Source organism: Ahaetulla prasina, chromosome 2 (genome assembly GCF_028640845.1).
Source record: "Ahaetulla prasina isolate Xishuangbanna chromosome 2, ASM2864084v1, whole genome shotgun sequence".
In the NCBI taxonomy this organism is placed as follows: domain Eukaryota; kingdom Metazoa; phylum Chordata; class Lepidosauria; order Squamata; family Colubridae; genus Ahaetulla; species Ahaetulla prasina.
Genome location: NC_080540.1, coordinates 246,492,015 through 246,506,562, shown reverse-complemented (window position 1 = coordinate 246,506,562; position 14,548 = coordinate 246,492,015).

Genomic DNA, 14,548 nt, shown 5'->3' with positions numbered 1-14,548 from the left:
GATAGATAGATAGATAGATAGATAGATAGATAGATAGATAGATAGATAGATAGATGGATGGATGGATGGATGGATGGATGGATGGATGGATGGATGGATGGATGGATGGATGGATAGATAGATAGATAGATAGATAGATAGATAGATAGATAGATAGATAGATAGATAGATAGATAGATAGTATATATGCCAAGAAACATGATAATATTGTCAATATTAAATATTTTACCCATGGAGAAATATAAAAGTAATATGTCAAAGACTGAAGCATCTGTAGTAAACTAACTGAAGTTGCATCTTTCTTCACTATCACAAATACATTTCTGCTATCCATAATATTTTTGTTTCAATTTTTTTTTCCTGCTGGATAGAATTTCTATCTAGAGATGACAGCTTGGTTTCTATTTTCTTCTATTTTCATAACAGGCAGAGATGTTGTAAATTCTCTGGGCTTTCATATCTTACAATGTGCTGCCTTTATTGCTATCAGTGTATTTTTTTTTTAAAAAAAACCTATCATTTTATCTTTTTAATGCTGTCATTATCTTGATGTATTTATTTCATTTTGAAGAAATTGGGGAAGCTGCCCCAGAACATTTATATAGGGCTTCATATCTTTCTAATCAAAGAAACAAACCAAATCTTTGAAACTCAGTGTTGTTTTATTTGTTGCCCTGAGCGAATATGCCATTATTTTTTCCCCTTCCTGGTATGGTTACTACTCAAGCCTCATTTATTTTCCGAAGTGTTAGTCATTCAATATTTCACACCCTCAAGTCCATTTTTTAGGATGATGCATTAATATAGCCTCTATCAGAAGAGTTATTTATTTATTAGTTTGTTCGCTTAAGGGAGTCAGTATTTGGTGACCTTGAAATATGGATGTTAACAATGGATTACCTTATCATTCTCTTTGTTGCTGTCACAGAGACAAAAAAGGACCTATTACAGGTAGTTTGGAACAAACTGGTAGTAGTAAGAGAACTGTTGCTATTAAGCTTAGTTTAACATGATCGGTGTTATTTATTTGTGATGCTACATGAATCATTTGTATTTTCTCTGATAAGCCCAGGGCTGTGTGTCATTTCAGCTGACATTCTGCTGCCATTTGCCTAGCTAAGTCACTCCTGCACAGTCACTCTGAGCTGATGCATGATCATTGTTTTGCACAAAATGGATTTTTAAGGCAGCTGCAAAGGCTTTGGGAAGGATATAATTTGACAAAGTAATTTTTTTTCCTGTCTAGGAGAAACAGCATTGTCTGCCTAAACATCCCCCCCCCCGCCCTCTAATGATAGCTAAAAGGTTTCTCCTCAGAACTTGACAAGGTATTTTACTTTTGTGCACAAAGCAGAAGCTGATTAGTTTTGAACAAAAGGATTTATCAGGCTACTGAAAAGGCTTTCTTTGGAATTAAATATATTCTTTGGTTTTCCTGATAAGATATTTGAAAGCCAGGCCTTTGCAAACACAAAAAGACATCAGTCAAATTTTTGAGAAGGAAAGAAATGCCTGTGAAGTATTTGTAGTTCTCAGAAGATCTATTTCTAACACTGAGATGGAGCCCTGAGTCTGCCCCCCACCCCGCCCCACAAAAAAAGAGTCTAAATTCAGGAAAGTTACCTGGTTTGTGGCCACTGGTATGCAAAGATCAAGCTGATCACAACAGAGACAAATAAAATTTGGCTAGTGATATTTAATTATTGGCTTAAACTGATTCTATTATTCCACTGGACTGCTCCTCTCTGATTCTTTCCAATCCACTTAAGGCAGAAGTTTCTTTCACATGGTCTTCCTCAGACCATTTTATTGTAACCTGAACTGATCTCAGTTTAAAAATTTGATTGTCAAATAATTATTTGAAATTGAGCAGTACTATCATTTGAAGCAACTGCCCAGTTTTGGCAGGTTCCCAAAAGCAATGAATCAAAGAGGCATAGCTGTCTATATTTTTGCCTTGACTTGACCTACTCAAACTACTGTTGGGTTTTCATCAAGGCTCAGTGTAACACCCTTCCTCCGTTCCTTCAGCAATGCTATGGATAAATATTGCAGACTCCCCACATTTCATTGTCTCTGCCCTTGTGGCATATAAGAGGTAGAATCAATAGCACACATTCTTTCATATTGCAGGATTTTTATGACCTAGCATCAGAATCTTATTCTTCCCCTTCTAGCAGCAATCTTCAGATAATCAGCTGGCATGTGTGTTGATTTTCTGTTCACAGATAAGATTTTTTTTATACAATCCACAATCTTACACTGTTCTGTTATCTAGCATCAAAGCTTCATCAGGCAATGCACAGTAAGATTTAAGATCAATTGCCATGTATGCTTGCTTGTGTTTATTTATTTTGGCTTGCCCTATTTTAATTCTGTTTTATTTGCTGGTTAAAGTCTGTAATAAATAGAATTGATTGACTGGTTATTGATTGATTTATTGGTTGGTTGATTGATTGATTGATTCACTATTGTTCAAAACTTGGCCAAAGATTTTCTCTGCTTTCCAGTGGCTAGAGCTTTGGGACCTGCAGAGTTATTTTCATGAAAATGAAGGTGAATCAAAACTGATTTTCGTTTTCAGTGGTAACCTTCCTAATAGTAATTGGTGAAGCTGAATTTAGCAGCTAATTGTGGGCAAAGAAATGCATAAGCTGAACCAAAGATAGATAGATCACGATAAGCTGAGTTCTAGGTAGATATGAAAGAAGTCAAGAGAGAGAAAGCAAAAGAAGGAGATTTAGGAAAATAACCTCTTAATCTGAACTGGTGAGATTAAGAGAAGGCAGGAGGAGAATTATTATCCTCTAATGTGTTCAACGTTGCTGAAGTATTTATAATATTATACTGAGACATAGCAAAATGGCAGGCCATTTCTATTCTATTTCTCTTCTTATTACAATATATAGTAAATATCTTTTCCTATTTGACATCTAAAATATGCTAACTTTGGTGCTCAATTAAAGCACATTAGTTTTCATAATATAATAAGCTTCTATAACATATTACTGTAGCATTAATAGTTTGCATTAACCCCATAAATAGGTTGTATTATGAAAATTGAAAATTGCAAAGCCTACAATAAGGAACTGAACATTTCTCCACTTCAGCTATGACAGAGAGAATCTGAATGCAATTTAGGGGTTAAGAAGATTTGCCTGAAGCTGTTTATTGTACTACAATTTTGCCAACAGGTAGACCAATTGTATGAGTAGAAGAAACTAACAAACAAAAAAGGATATGCATTACACATACATGCATACAACACACCCAAACATATGCATGCCTTGTCTACAGATATCCATAATCTGACAAGTAACTGCCATAAAAGGAATTAGGACTTGGCAGCTAATAATGAATGAATTTGTTGCACAGTACATAAGGTAACTTTCATTTTCTACTTCATGGAGCACATTAAATAATGAATTATTCCTTGCAGGTTAGATCACAACAACCATATTTATTTATTAGTTGAATGACTGTCAAAGCTAAGCTAAGATATTTAAACATATTTTCCAGACATTTAATGAACATTTATTTATAAACTTGATAAAATTTCTAACTTCAGCTTCATAATTCTAGCATGTTTATTTAATAGCCTAGTCTGATTATGTTTCCTCCCAAATTATTTCATATACATTTTATTTTATTTATTTATTTATTTATTTGATTTCTATACCGCCCTTCTCCCGAAGGACTCAGGGCGGTGTACAGGCAAAAATAAAACAAACAGTACAATATATAATTTAAAATGCAATTAAAAAACTTATTTTAAAATTGGCCTGAAAATTAAAATATACAGTGAGCTAAAAACCCCATTTAAAATTAGTTAATAAGAATTTTAAAATTTGATAAAATACAATTTAAGACAGCCCCGCGCGAATAAAAAGATGTGTCTTCAGTTCGCGACGGAATGTCCGAAGGTCAGGTATTTGGCGTAAACCCGGGGGAAGTTCGTTCCAGAGTGTGGGAGCCCCCACAGAGAAGGACCTTCCCCTGGGGGTCGCCAGCCAACATTGCTTGGCGGACGGCACCCTGAGAAGTCCCTCTCTGTGAGAGCGTACGGGTCGGTGGGAGGCATGTGGTACCAGCAGGCGGTCCCGTAAGTACCCAGGCCCTAAGCCATGGAGCACTTTAAAGGTCGTAACCAGCACCTTAAAGTGCACTCAAAAGGCCACAGGCAGCCAGTGCAGTCTGCGCAGGAGCGGTGTTATATGGGAGCTACGCGGAGCTCCCTCTATCACCCGCGCAGCTGCATTCTGGACTAACTGAAGCCTCCGAGTGCACTTCAAGGGGAGCCCCATGTAGAGAGCATTACAATAATCCAAGCGAGAGGTAACGAGCACATGAGTGACCGTGCACAAGGCATCCCGATCAAGGAAGGGGCGCAACTGCCGAACCAGGCGAACCTGGTGGAAGGCCCCCCTGGAGACGGCCGTCAAATGATCTTCAAACGACAGCCGCTCTTCCAGGAGGACACCTAAGTTGCGCACCCTATCCTTTGGGGCCAATAACTCGCCTCCAACAGTCAGCCGCGGCTGCAGCTGACTGAATCGGGGTGCCGGCATCCACAGCCACTCCGTTTTGGAGGGATTAAGCTTGAGCCTGTTTCTCCCCATCCAGACCCGTACGGCTTCCATGCACCGGGACAGCACTTCAACAGCTTCATTGGGGTGGCCTGGGGTGGAGAAGTACAGCTGGGTGTCATCAGCGTACAGCTGGTATCTCACCCCAAAGCCACTGATGATCTCACCCAACGGCTTCATATAGATGTTGAACAGAAAGGGCGAGAGAATCGACCCCTGTGGCACCCCACAAGTGAGGTCCCTCGCAGTCGACCTCTGCCCCCCTGTCAACACCGTCTGCGACCGGTCAGAGAGATAGGAGGAGAACCACCGATACACGGTGCCTCCCACTCCCAATCCCCCCAACCGGCGCAGCAGGATACCATGGTCGAGAGGTCTAATAGGACCAGGGCAGAGGAATAACCCCTGTCCCTGGCCCTCCAGAGATCATCCACCAATGCGACCAAAGCTGTCTCCATGCTGTACCCGGGTCGGTAGCCGGACTGGAACGGGTCTAGATAGACGGCTTCATCCAGGTATTGGGGTAGCTGTCGCGCCACAGCACTCTCTACAACTTCGCAACAAAGCGAAGGTTGAAGACTGGACGATAATTACCCAAAATAGCTGAGTCCAGGGAGGGCTTCTTGAGGAGGGGTCTCACCACCGCCTCTTTCAAGGCGGCAGGGAAAACCCCTTCCAACAAAGAAGCGTTGATAATCTCCTGGAGCCAGCCTCGTGTCACCTCCTGAGTGGCCAGTACCAACCAGGAAGGACACGGGTCCAGTAAACATGTAGTGGCATGAAGCCTCCCCAACAGCCTGTCCACGTCCTCGGGAGCCACAGGGTCAAACTCATCCCAAATGGACTCAACAAGACGTGTCTCCTCTCCCTCGCTTGGATCATCCCAATTTCGGTCCAGACCATCCCGGAGCTGAGCGATTTTATCGTATAGATAACCACTAAACTCCTCAGCACGTCCCTGCAACGGGTCATCCCGCACCTCCTGATGAAGGAGGGAGCGGGTCACCCGAAACAGGGCGGCCGGGTGGTTATCTGCCGATGCAATGAGGGTGGAGGCATATGAGCGCCTCGCCTCCCTCATTGCCACTAGGTAGGTCCTAGAATAGGACCTAACTAGTGTCCGATCAGCTTCGGAACGGCTGGACCTCCAAGTGCTCTCTAGACGTCTTCTCCGGCGTTTCATCTCCCTCAGCCCCTCGGAGAACCAAGGGGCCAAACGAGATCTGCGCCGGGTCAGAGGTCGCAAAGGCACGACATGGTCCAAGGCCCCAGCCGCGGCCCGCTCCCAGGCCGCAACTAGTTCCTCAGTCGTGCCGTGGGCCAGATCCTCAGGGAATGGCCAAGCTCCGTCAGGAACCTCTCAGGGTCCATCAGGCGCCTGGGACGGAACCACCGTATAGGTTCCGTCTCCCTGCGATGGTGGATGGCAGTTCGGAAGTCTAGTCGAAGGAGGAAATGATCAGACCATGACATCGGTTCTGTTACTAAATCATCTAATTCCAGATCATTTAACCACTGTCCAGAGATATAAATCAGGTCCAGTGTGCCTCCCCCCATGTGCGTAGGGTCATCATTTACTCGAATCAGGTCCAAGGCCGTCATGGAAGCCTGGAACATGGATCCAGAGTGGATTCATCTCTTGTCTACTAGAAGTAACAATTGAATTTACATAAACTCCCAAATACATAAGGCCATATCATATTGCCAATTTCCTATTTATATTCTTACAATGATGATCCTACATATTAACATAAAAATCTAAATAATAATAATAATAATAATAATAATAATAATAATAATAATAATAATAATAATAATAACAACAACAACATCTTATAAGATTTTTTAATGTTTGTGTTTTTTCAAAAATTAATTAACTAAAACATCAGGGCTCTATCATATAATTTAGAATAAGAATTTATGAATTAAAAAAATAAATATCAGGAAAAGAAATTAGAGCAGTATAATATACTATAAGATATAATGAAAGTTTACTTTGATACTGCATAGTAGAAAATAACCAAAATCTGTCAACCACTTTCAGACTGGAGTGATTAAATTTGAGCAAATTAAATGTGGGTATTTCTAGTTAACTCTCCTTATGTAGAGAGATTGGCCTTGAGTGGCAGGAGATAGACCTCCTCTTAGAGAATGGTTACATAAATGTGGGTTATGCCTGGGGCAGGAATGTATCCTGAGTAACATCTCAGGCAAACTTCTCCTTAGTTCTTATGAAGATAAAGGGAAGGAATTATTTAGATTTGCAAGATTTGGTTATTTATCAAAGTAGTACTGATCTATATGGTGTTTGTTTCCTAATTTAATCTGCCTTGGAGGGCTGACTCTTTCTTTCTTTCTTTCTTTCTTTCTTTCTTTCTTTCTTTCTTCCTTCCTTCCTTCCTTCCTTCCTTCCTTCCTCCCTCCCTCCCTCCTTCCCTCCCTCCCTCCCTCCCTCCCTTCCTTTCCTCTTTCCTTTTCTCCATCCCTCCCTCTCTCTCTCTCTCAGATCTTTGATTAGTAATGGTCTTTCACTAATGTGAATTTCTTATATTATTACTGATAATCCTCAATAATAGGAATGTTTTGGAGTTTCATTTTGTCTGCTGTTCTGCTGTTATTAAAGTAGAACAAACAAATTTCCTGATAGTTAGAACAATCAATAAGTGGAACAACTTGCCTGCAGAAGTTGTGAATGCTACAACACTGGAAATTTTTAAGAAAATGTTGGATAGCCATTCGTCTGAAATGGTGTAGGGTTTCCTGCCTCGGCAGGGGGTTGGACTAGAAGACCTCCAAGGTCCCTTCCAACTCTGTTATTATGTTATATTATATTATCTCTCTTTTAATTTGTGAGGTAGTTTTATTCTTCACAACACCCCATAAGACTAATACAGTATAATGGAATATTTTATATTCTGCAAGTGTCCTATAATGCAACTGAACATATAATTTCTCAGAAATGAATTTCTCTGAATTCAGTAAGCAGATACATATTTTCATCCAATATATTTTGAACTTCTTCATTAACAGTGAATATATAATCTGGTTACATAAAAATCTTTCATGAATTACTAGTTTGTAAAATGTGGTACTAGATAAAGTGCCGATATTAATTTAAATCGAAATTCCCTGGTACACAAATATGTAGATTTGAGAAACTTATGTATTATACTTTTAGAATAGATCCAAATTTACACATCATGCTAAGTTGTAACAAGGTTCACTTTAATTTTGTGAGGTGTGAACACCTACTTCTGGGTTATTAGTATATTTTAACTAGGCTACGATAAGTTCTTCAGCAAATAATGTTTAAAATCTGGCTTAATTATGTATGATTTCAACCAGTGAGAGTTCAATGGTTTCTTTTCCAAAAGATAGGCATTGGCTGCAATCTTAGATGTTCATATATCATGCCAACAAATATCCATTTAATTTCCCCACATGCAAAGGTAAAGTTTCACAAGATTATACATACATACATACATACATACATACATACATACATACATACATACGTGTGTGTGTGTGTGTGTGTTAAGAAAGAATTAGCATGCTACTTCTATTTACTTTTAATTGATCAGATGGTAGAAATTATTCTTTATTTGAAGCAGAAGAACTAAGTATACTAAACAGTATCATTATTAATACTATTTCAATATGTGCATGAAAATTTTGTTTTCTTTTAACCTTGAAAGACTTGATTAGATGACTAGTTTTGTTTATTTATGCTGTTCTACTCAAATGCATTTCTGTGTCCAGAATGACTTAGGATCTTTTTTCTGGAAAAAAATACATTTTTTTGCTTTTGTTCTTGGGAGATTTGTGCTTAGTGTACAGTGGTGTACTTAGAAATGTATACTGAATGACCCACTACTGAACAAAATTTTGGTGGTAATCAATATTTGGTAGTTGTGGAACAATATATGTAATGTGTATTTACATGAGAATACACATGAGGACATGTGTATTCTCCTATACATGCCTAGCACAATCATCTTCCTTCCAGTTTACTGAATAGCTGTCAGTATCAGATGAAGCTGGGCACAAAGAGTCTTTTGAAATTCTCAATCAAATTTTGGGAGACACTTGCACAACCTGTTCTTCATATTATGATTATTATGATTGCATAGCATTTTGGATTCCAAAGCACTCAGGAGCTTGAACATCACATTTTACTGGAATTCCCTGAAACAACTGTGTCCTTTTCTATATATACTCAAACCAATTGCAATCTGATGTTTCTGTTTGAATCCTCACATACACTGAAGTATGTTTTGCCTTCAAATCCAAAGCATTATTTATATTCCCATAGCCCATCAAGCAAATATTTGGCAGGTTGATACATATAACTAAAACGGGGGAAATGGCAGGCATTTTTTTCTAATCACACACACTCCATCTCACCTTATTTTTGTATCTTGCCGAGGCAGTGTGCTACCCTGTCAAGTATAATATAATTTGTCAGTATAATAGTGGTGCAATTCTCACCAAAATCACTGTGCTCACAAAATGGTTGGTCTTGAATTGTTTTACAACAATCCCTTTTTCTTTAGACATAAATCAGAAACAGGAAGTGCACTGAGCATAATCTCCTTTTGCAGAAACCCAGGTATAATTTTTCTGATTTCTTTTTGTTTTCTTCTACCTGCTGGACAAAATTCCCAGAGTGCTGCTAATTCCCCAAGAATAGAATATGGATATAAAAGTCAATCAAATTCCAACCAAGCACTGGGGACATTTCTCATTTGTTGGAAATACAAAATGACAAAGAAAGCAAACAGTCATATGTGTCTGTTATCTTGTAAAAAATAATTGGCTCATTAATCCTGCCTATACAAATGTAATTATATCATGAAGGCTAAATATAAGAATTTTCTTCTTAGTGTGCTTCATGTCAAGCACAGCCTTGCAGGCATTCTGTATTAGGAACTAATCAGTAACAGTATAGACAACTTGGAAAGCTCCACTGGAAATATAGTACCATATTTTTCACACTATAAGATGCTCTGGACCATAAGACGCACCTAGCTTTTGGGGAGGAAAACAAGAAAAAAAATCTGCCTCTGCCTCCCAGCAATTTGCCTCCTTGCTGCAAACAGCAAACAGCCTGGTCAGCTTCAGTACAGCCTTATTTAACATGAGCAGCTGATTGGAGGTTGGATCTGCCTCCCAGAATACCACTGATCAGCTGTTCCAGGTGGTGGGGACTGCTGCCACTCATCACTGCCATCGCCACCGCGGTGATAGGTGGTGGCAGCAGCAATCCCTATGACTGAAAATGTGATGCATGGAGGCTGAAAACAAGGTACGTGGAGGCTGAAAATGGGGTGTGTGGAGGCGGAGATAGGTAGCAGCGATTCCCGCAGCCTGGAACAGCTGATTGGCTGTATTCCGGGAGGCCGATTCAACTGTCAATCAGCTGCTCATGCTAAATCAGGCTGTGCTGAAGCTGACTGAGCTGTTTGCTATTGCTGCAAGGAGACAAATTGCTGGAAGGCAGAGGCTGAAGGGTGGGGGCCGGAGGGTGGGCGGGGCTTCAGCAACATTTGCTGTATAAGATGCACAGACATTTCCACCCACTTTAGGTGGGGGGAAGTGCATCTTATAGACCAGGGGTCACCAACCTTTCGGACCTCAAGGACCACTAAATTCATAATTTTAAATCCCACAAACCACTAATATGATCTGCCCAATGACCAGGTGGGTGTGGCTAGGTGGTTATGTGACTGGGTGGGCCAACTTGATGTCACTCACATCGAGGGGCACCTCACGGATCTCTACTCGCCCCTGCCCTGCCAGCCACTCCTCACCTCCCCGCCTGGGCTCCTTAGGGCCCCAACAGGAAGCAGTTGTTGGAACTAAGCAGCCACCACAAGAAAGAGCTGGCTCAGTTCAAATTAGATGTGACCGAGAAAGAAGCTCAACAGAAGCACCTCAATGAGGACTAGGAGCATAGGCTTTCCAAGCTGAGGGAAGACCTGCAGGAATGCAAGGCCAGGTACTGGCGCCTGGAGACTCAATGGGCTTGGATGATCAGCCAGTTCCAGGCCATGATGCAGTCCCACTGGAACAAGGCCTTCCAGCTCTTCGCCACCAATGGCACTTCTCTCCAGCCTTCACCCAAAGCCCCACACCAGGAGGCTGAAGCAGACCCCCAAGTCAGAATTTCTGCCTCTCTCTGACCTGCACAAAAAGACCTCGAAGGGGGAGACTCTCTGCAGCAACACAAACGTTCATTGCATGTATCTGGCCCAGGCACTATAGTTTGAGGATCCCTTATTTAGTGCAACATAAAAAATGCAAATAATTGTTTTGCGGACCACCAAAATTTTCTCATGGACCACCAGTGGTCCACGGACCACCAGTTGGTGACACTGTTATAGACCAAAAAATACAATACTTCAGCAACCCTCTAAAAGGATGCAAATGACCAGCTGTCTGCAAGGAATATAAATCTTTCCATTCCCCACTATCCTGTCAGCAGTGATCGGTTTCAATTTTTTTTACTACTGGTTCTGTGGGTGTGGCTTGGTGGGTGTGGCTTGGTGGCATGGCAGGGGAAGGATACTGTAAAATATCCATTTTTCTCCAATCAGCTGGGACTCCGGAGGCAGAGAATAGATGGGGGCAGGCCAGTCAGAGGTGATATTTACTGGTTTTCCGAACTACTCAAAATTTCTGCTACTGGTTCTCCAGAACTGGTCAGAACCTGCTAAAACCCATCTCTGCCTGTCAGAGCTGAAGAAGCTTCTTGGATGAGAAGTGAAATGTCTTCAAAGGAAAAAAACCAAGTCCAGTTGCCTCCTGAAAAAGGACTTTTGGGACAACCATAACCTGGATGACTGAGAATCTCTACAGAATTTTAGCTATACAATTTGGGATGAACACCCTTTGAATGGTGTGGGAGTAGGAATAGATTTCCAGATAAAAAAATATTGCAGACTACAAGAACCAGGAGCACTACTCAGGTGATCCTGAGGACACAGATAAACCTTCAAGTGCTCCAAGGATAATTAATCCTGTGACAGTGCAGTTAAGCCTTCCCTGCATATTGGGAAAAATTCACCCCATATTTCATTGCAGCTTGCTCAAAAGGGCGGTTGGGTCGAGCTTAAGACCCCAGATCCAACCCCCTCCCCCTCCCCCTCCCATTGTAGGACCCAGATTGTTGGGGGCAATAAAGTTGACTTTGTATATAATATACAAATGGATGAAGACTATTGCTTAACACAATGTAAGCCGCCCTGAGTCTTCGGAAAAGGGCAGGATATAAATGCAAAAACAAACAAACAAACAAACAAACAAATTATAAGTAAAGAAAATATTGGACTCCAGGTTACATAAAGGTCAATTGCAATACCTTATACACTGGAAAGGGTATACCCTTTGTCTGAAGCCACATGGGTCAAGAGTTGGAACATCAAAGCAGATAGGCTAATTAAGCAGTTCCATGATAAGTACCCAGGCAAGCCAAAGGGTCCCCCTGGTGGGTAGGGGTGGTTAATTGTGAATTAACTCCCCTTACCCTTACTCTCTTTGCAGGACACACTTCTTGTTTGAGGGGGTCCTATTGTCAGGCTTGGAAGCCGTACTACCTTGGTGCCTTCAGGATCCAGGCCTGCCACAATCCTACCGTGGGAAGTTGGGAGTGGATTTTATTTTTTTTTACATTTATTTCCCGCCCTTCTTCGAAGACTCAGGGCGGCTTACAGTGTGCATGAGTGAAGTAGAATTACCCATAACAAAACTTTGCAGAGAAGTTCAAGGCCATGGTGTCCGACAGCTGTGCTGAGAAGAAAGTGGAGGTTGTCTTCTGTACATGAAGGAACTCATTGGAACAGTAGTGGACATGTGGGAGAAGTGGGCAAGGTCTTGAACTTTCTTTTGGGTGAGGAAAACCCGGAAGCTCTCAGATTCGGGTTTTCCCAGATGTGCCAATATAACATCTCTAATAAAAGTTAGCTTTGAGAAATTGCAAGCCTCAGATTTTGATTTCATTGGGAGTGTTACTTGGAACCCTGACAGACCCTCTAAAAGGATGCAAATAACCAGCTATCTGCAAGGAATATAAATCCTTCCATTCCCCACTATCCTGTCAGAACTGAAGAAGCTTCTTGGATGAGAATCGAAACATCTTCAAAAGAAAAAACAAGAAAGTCCAGTTGCCTCATGAACAAGCACCTTTGGGACAACCATTACCTGGATAACTTAGAATCTCTACAGACCATTGGAAATATTGAACACATAACACTTTTTATGGATTGCACTTTCTCAACACTGTAAGATACTGTGGATAATAAGATTCCTGACTCTTTAATATTTCCATTTCCTGTAAAATTCATAAATAGAACATTATGTTTCAAATACAAAAAATTAAAATATAGGCTTCTTATACTTTATAACTGTAAACAAAATTAAATAAAATAGAAATTAAATAATGATTAGCCAAGCCACCCAACAGAAATTATATCCAATTCAACTGTCAAACAAATGCTGTGATCCAAAGATTGAAGCTTTGTTATGCTGATGTGATATAAATCTACTTCTAAACTGAGTGAATGCTTATTTTCAGTTAGTTCAGACATAATCTGTCTGAAACATTATTGTTATATGATGAGTTAGTTGTACATCATCAACATAAATATTACTATATATTTGCTTGTACTTACATCCTATTCTGAAAACATCTATTGTTGAGTAAATTAAACATATCAATATTTCAGTTGCTATTTTAAAAAATAGAAATAAAACTGAACCATATTCCTCTTTAATTTGCCATTTTAGATCCATTTCTTTAGGAATCATGACCCACCATCTGCCAGTTTAGATCCCTTGCATAAAATCCCTGCCAAAAAGAATGGTTGTATTATGGAAATAGTTTATATGCTTTCACATATAAATAAGTCTGGAGTCCAATCTTTTTCATGCATAAAAAAGGTTCTTATGTATCAAAGAACTCAGAGCTACTACTGCACAGTAGACAATAGGAACCTGGCAAAACACCACCATGATACAATTTAAATTCAGCAAACAAAAATGGTATGGCCCAATTCAGATTTGAGCTAGATGTGAGAAAAGAATAAAATACATACTGTAATGGAAAGAATCAGAATAATTGCAGGTGCTTCCTGCTTTCTCTTTAGAAAACAATGGCAAGACTTTTTGTAAAGTCTCAGCCAACTAACAAAAGAAATAATCTCTTGAGATGCTTCTTTTCTTTGAATTGACTTGCTAAATTAACACCTTTCTTACACCTAATAATTCAAGATTAGAAGATGGATTATTTCTTTCTAATTAGCTGATAGATCACCAAATATATTCAGAAAGATGACTAAATTTATTTAACTGTCCAGTAATCTGGCTAAATAAATATCTTCATCATATGAGCAGATCTCTTATACCACATGCATTATTGTACAGAGTATTTATTTACATTAGGATTATTATATATGCAGTAGTATTAGACCTTCTCAGACATTTTTGCTGTTCTTTACAGGGGTCTTGTGTGCAACTTCGATGACTGAAACTATTACCCTAGTCACTCATTTGCAGGACAGCCGCAGACGGTGTTGACAGGGGGGCAGAGATCGGCCGCCAGGCGCCTCACTTGTGGGGTGCCGCAGGGGTCGATTCTCTCGCCTCTCCTGTTCAACATCTACATGAAGCCGTTGGGCGAGGTCATCAGTGGCTTTGGGGTGAGTTATCATCTGTACGCTGATGATACTCAGCTGTACTTTTCCACCCCAGGCCACCCCAGCGAAGCTGTCGAAGTGCTGTCCTGTTGTTTGGAGGCCGTACGGGTCTGGATGGGGAGAAACAGACTCAGACTCAATCCATCCAAGACGGAGTGGCTGTGGATGCCGGCATCCCGGTACAGTCAGCTGCAACCGCGGCTGACTGTTGGGGGCGAGTCACTGGCCCCAACGGAAAGGGTGCGCAACTTGGGCGTTCCCCGGGATGAC